General features: G+C 42.1%; 1 pseudogene; it reads right to left on the bottom strand.

Moving 5' to 3' along the window:
- Positions 1-2,039: 2,039 nt before the first annotated feature.
- On the bottom strand, positions 2,040-3,354 carry LOC118983324 (tubulin beta chain-like; annotated as a pseudogene).
- Positions 3,355-6,000: the final 2,646 nt, after the last annotated feature.

Below are 6,000 nucleotides of genomic sequence, written 5' to 3'. Positions count from 1 at the left end.
TACAAGGACATACATCATTGTCACCTCACTCTAGTGCCTCTGATTTCATTTCCTTTTCATCTGCATGCTCCTTAAATTAGAGCCTTTATATTTTGCTATTAAGTCTGTTCACTCCTCCAGCATCTTGTTGGGATCTTCACTCAAAAGCCATCTTCTCCTTGGGGCTTTCTATGAACACTGTTTAAAATCATAAGTCCCCTCTCAACTCTCCTTATCCCATCGATCTTCATTAGCTAAACATGTAGAATTTATCCCTATATAACATGCTCTGTATTTTACTTATTTATTTAATGTACTTTATGTCTTCTGCCACTGGAATGTAAGCTTGAGGAAAGAAAGGAATATAGTCTGCTTGGCTTATTGATGTGTTTTGAGTTTTCATAATAGTGCTGGACACAGAGTAAATGATCAGGTAATATTACTGAATGAGTAAATGAATAAAAGAATGGGAGAAATGTTATGAGAGATTTAAGAGGCAAGAAAATATTTCCTAATATTATCAGATATCCTGCTGATATTTTTCTGATATTTTCACAAAAATGGCATTTTAACTAAATGTTGAAAGTGCACATGTGAGATAAATATAAAGGTTTTCCCAGACAATAATACCTTGAACAGAGTCACGCCAGTGGAAGAGTATTCAAGAAACAGTAAGTCCTTGAGTTGAACTGGAATGCTCAGCGCAAACATAGGAGCAGGAAAAAAGTAAGTTGCTAAAATTAGGGTCAGACCAGAAAATAGAGTGCTGCAAATTTAGGTTAAAACAAACCAAAATAAATTTTATCTTGTAGAAATTGAGATGCCACAGAGTCTCTGAGAAAAAGTGATTTGGTGATGACATACATGCAAGTTTGGAGAAGGAAGAATGGACTCATGGAGGAAAACTCAAAAGCTGCTATGAAAGGGAAGGATTCCTGCCTGAGCCACGGACGTGGGGATAGCATGGAGGGAAGGGCTGTGACACATATTGTGTTGTAAGAGTTTTACTGATCTGAAGAGGAAAAACCATATTATGCAGGGCATTTGAATGGACTGACCTCTTTTTCCCTCTTTCTTTTTTAAATATCCATTTCTTTTTAGCACTTGAGGCAAACTCATTTTTTAATATTAAAACAAATGCAAGTTCAACACAAAACTGAAAATTTAAGTGTAGGATAGGACAAAACCCACGGTAGGGGAAAAGAGTCAATAGCAAAAGAATAGCTGAGATGTTGCCAAAACACAGAGTGTGTCCTGTCACCTCTTCTCTAGGGAATGACTCCAACACTCAGGTCACAGTATGCATATTTTCATAGACATAGAAGACTGATACTCCTTTTTGCATAAGAAAAGGTGGAGATGGGTAAGCTCTAGAGATTTAGGGACCCGGCCTGGTCACTCTCTTCCCCCTTTACCTCTTTCTCCATCCAGAGCAGGAAGCATTTCAATGTGAAAGGGAGATAAAGTAGAAGAGGGAAGGATTCCACTTGGCAGACTGGGCAGACCCCTGCAAAGGAAACAGCTCAGGACAGAGCTTGGAGACAGACTGAAAATTGAGGTAATACTGGTAATAATTCCTCCAGAACTGAGAGAGGAGCAGGAAAAAATCCGTGCAAACTAGGACTTGAACAGGTGGAATCCCACTGTTCGAAACTGCTCTAGAATGAGAAACCCCAGCCGTTCCTTGTTGAGACTTAAAGTTGCCAAAGTTAGTGTGGTTCCCTTTCCCTTAGGCTATCACATGGGCTTAGGATGGCATTTTTAGCACAGTTCTACATGGAATTTGGATGAGACTCATTATCTTGGGGAATTATCTTGAAAATAGGGAAATACTAACAGGCACATGGGAGGAATGAGCAGCAGAAGGAAATACAGGGTTACCCACAATGGCAGAAATAAAGATTTCCCAGAGTAGAAACAGAGAGGAGACATTCAACAAACAGATATTTATAGAGTGTTTATTATGTGTCAGGCACTGTTCTAGCACATTCTGCAGGAAAGAAAAGAGGCGGTTGAGGAAGAAAGCAGAGGGAATTGAGAAGCCTGAATGACCAAAGTGGCCTTAGGCCTCTTCTTCAGCCTCTTTGCCAAAATCCTTCTCTTCTGCAGTGGCATCCTGCTACTCAGAGAAGGCTGTTCATCTTGATTTCAGCCTTGGTGAACCACATCTCATCCATGCCCTCACCCATGTACCAGTGCAGGAAGGCCTTCTGGTGGAACGGGGCAGTAAACTGCGTTGAGATGTACTTGAACAGCTCCCAAATGGCCATGCTGTTGCCAATGATGGTGACTGTCGTTTTCGAGCCACTGGGCGGGATATCGCACAGCTGTCTTGACATCATTGGGGATCCATTCCACAAAGTAGCTGCTATTCTTGTTTTGCACATTGAGATCTGCTCCTCCACCTCCTTCGTGGACATCTGTCCTTGGAAAACAGCAGCTACGGTGAGCTTCCCGCCATGGCAGGGATTTTAGGCAGCTGTCACATTCTTGACATCAAATACCTAAGGGGTGAGTTCAGCTACAGTGAGGGCTGAAGACTACTGGCTTCCACGGCTGGATAGAAGGGGCAAAGCCAGGCATGAAGAAGTGGAAGCATGGGAAGGGTACCATTCTGACTGCCAGCTTGCATAAGTCAGCATTGAATTGGCCAGGGAAGTGGAAGCAGGTGGTGACACTGCTCAAGGTGGTGGAGACAAGCTGGTTCCGGTCCTCATAGGTTGGTGTGGTCAGCTTGAGGGCGTGGTCAGCTTGAGGGTGTGGGAGCAGATGTTGTGAAGGGCCTCTTTATCAGTGCAGTAGGTCTTGTTAGTATTCCCTACCAACTGACAGGCAGAGAGGGTGATGTTGTAGGGCTCAATCACAGTGTCAGACACTTGAGGGGAAGGTACCACACTGAAGTTGCTCATGATTCAACAGAATACTCTTCACAAATCTTGCTGATGAACATGTGCCCATTCCAGAGGCTGTGCCTCCCCCCAGCACATGGGTCAGCTGGAAACCCTGCAGGCAGTCACAGCTCTCAGCCTCCTTGTGCAACATGTCCTGTACTGAATCAACCAGCTCATACCCCTCTCTATAGTGCCCTTTGGCCCAATTGTTGCCTGCCCCAGACTGACCAAAAACAAAATTGTTTGGTCTGAAAATCTGGCCAAAAAGACCTCAGCAAACAGAGACCATGGCCCCAGGTTCTAGATCCACCAAGGCAGCATGAAGCTTTGTTGCAATAAATACATGGTGATCTAGCTGTAGGTTGCTGTCCTTGTGGTAGGTACCAGGGGGGTGGGTGTCACGCTCATCACTGATTACTTCCAAGAACTTGGAACCGATCTGGTTGCTACACTGGCTGGCCTGGAAGTGCTCGAGTTCCCCCATGGTCCAAATTAAAATTCTTTGCTCACCTCAGAGTTAATAGGGACAAGAAAATATATAATTTTTTTCTCTGCTGTTGCTCACAGGCTGGTAGAATGGGTTATGCTCCAGAGATTGGAGCAGCAAGGCCTGACAAGGTGGCAGGAAGGTTCTGAGAGGGAGAAAGGAGAGGGCAGGGCTTGGGAGAGAAGGAGGGCTGGGCAGGCATGGGTGTTTAGGACAGGAGGCAGCAGAAGAGCCCATGCCAATCTCTGAGACCTGAAAGAACTGATCTCTTAATTACCAATTGATCCTGAATCAACACAGTACTTATTTTATTTTTCCAATGCCATCTGGATTTTCAAACAGTAAACAGACATCTTTTTTTTTTGCTTGCAATTTGTTAGCCAGAAATACTCTATGGTACACTATAGGTAGAGAATGTTTATCATCTCTGGGTCCTGTCATTCTGAGTCTATTTAATAGCAAGCTCACAGGCAGAACATCTGCCCATGAGTATGATGCTGATTCCAGCATCAGCTGCTATTGCAGATAAAGTGGAGCAGGGATGGGGGTCCTTAATGGGAGGGTGGTGGCCTGGCCAAGCATGGCACAGATGGGGCTCTTTTTACCCCTACGTAGTCATGGATCATCTGTCTCTGAGCAATGCCAAGGGCTAAATTTAGCGGCTCTGGATGTGGTGTTGGGAGCCCCAGGATTCAATACTGGCATTCATTTTATACAGTGTCGAGCAAACGGTTAAAGCGGTGCTTCGGAAATTGTTGCATCTATAATGGATGGGGGATGGAAGAAAGAAAGAAGCCAGGTTCTGTTACTTTGTTCATAGTAACAGTGGTCATGATAATTAATTTATTTAAGGAAACGTTCATGAAAATTTTGTTATATGCTAGTCATAATGTTAAGTGCTCAGATTAGAAATTCAATATATAGTTATCTCCCCATAGAAACTTACAGAATATCAGGTATAAGAGATTTCTAAAAATTTGTAATTAAAATAAAGGAAGTATGAGAAATACAAGTGCATAGGAAGGAGTATCCAACTCTGCCTGGGAAAGTTGCATAGGCTTGAGAACATTTGAGCTGACCGTGAAGCACTGAAAGAGCCCTCAGGTGGAGGGGGAGAAGAGTGGGCATTCCAAGCAGAAGTAACATTAGCAAAGGCATAGAGGGCACAAAAGTACGTGGCATGTTCAGAAAATAGAATGCTTATCGTTTATGTAGCTTAAATTCTTACAGTTTTCAAGGAGAAAAGAAGAGAAGAATTTTTGGACTTTTTGGAAGTAGGATCAACAACACTTGGCAAGCAATTGACTCGGAATGAATGGGAGAAGAGATCTCTGAGATTCATGTTTACTTCGTGCAGTTCCACTAACACCTTATGCACTTAGGAAGGATTAAATTTCCTAAGCTATAGATTACTTGGAAGGAATCATGCATTGTATCTTGGGAGACACAGGAAAGTTTTGCTTTGTTATTATCACACCAACCCCAAGAATGTAAGAAAGTCACATAGTGATTCTTAAGTTGCATTGGTGGGGAACCTATGGCACAGTTAGTGCTTTACTCAAGGTCTCACAATAAAAGAATTATAGTTTGAATCACAACTCAGATATTTTCACTCCAGAGATTCTGCTATTTATGCACTATGCGATTTCAAAACAAAGCTCCATTCACTCATTTATTTACTGGGCATGATGAAATATATGAGCATATATCACCATAGGAAGATTGCTTGGGGGTCATATGGGTAAAAGATAAGGGCAAAAGAAGAAGTTAAGAAATAAGGTTACATTTTTTTTTCAATCGAATTCACAAAATATTGACCTTGGAAATTGAGATTAAAATGGATTTAGAGAAGTTGAAGGCATCAGAGTTCAACTATGGACAGGCTTTTTGTAAACTTCTTACTGTCTGGGGCTACCAGCCTGAGACAAGAGAGAGAGAGAAAACAACAGATACTGGAGAACAGAAGTTAGCTGTTAGCTCAACAAGTGAGAAATGCATGCTACAGAAACTAGGTCTAAACAGATAAAAATGTTATTTATGATTCCTTGAGTAGAAGTATTGTACCTTTTAAATGATTTTTCTATGTCACTAGACCCTGGGTGCTGGTGTGTGTATGTGAAGAGGAGCAAGGGCTATTTAAATATTACTCAGTGAATCAAAGCATAGAATTATAACATCCTACAGAATTTCTAGTTCAACCTCATCCATTTTGGGGGCTCAAAGTCTGAGACACAGAGGAGAAATGACTTAATGATTAATATATACCCACGGCAGTCAGAGCTAAGACAAAACCTGGATAACGCCAGAGGAAGAAGTTACCTGCTCATCTTTCCACTCACATTGGCTGTTTTTGAGAATGAACATTCACTTCCAATCTCTTTAGAGGTGAACCCAGAAAAGAAGCTCTATTTTAATTCTCAAACTCCAGACCAGAAATGTGGCTATCCAGCTTCATTTACCTCACCCATCTGGTTTTCAAGAGTCTTTTTGCCTCTTCATCCAGTACAATAGAATGAAGGGATGGGGGAGCAGAGGTAGTTAAAAAGAAAGAGCCAAAGAGAAAGAGACAGAGATACCAGGACTGGAAGTGATGTAATCCTTTGCAATTCTGTAATCTTTCACCAGGAAGAAATGTCCTGTCCA

Source organism: Sturnira hondurensis, unplaced genomic scaffold (assembly GCF_014824575.4).
Source record: "Sturnira hondurensis isolate 20B ecotype Veracruz unplaced genomic scaffold, ASM1482457v3 Scaffold0000396, whole genome shotgun sequence".
Taxonomy (NCBI): domain Eukaryota; kingdom Metazoa; phylum Chordata; class Mammalia; order Chiroptera; family Phyllostomidae; genus Sturnira; species Sturnira hondurensis.
This window is presented reverse-complemented; position numbering and strand designations above follow the sequence as displayed.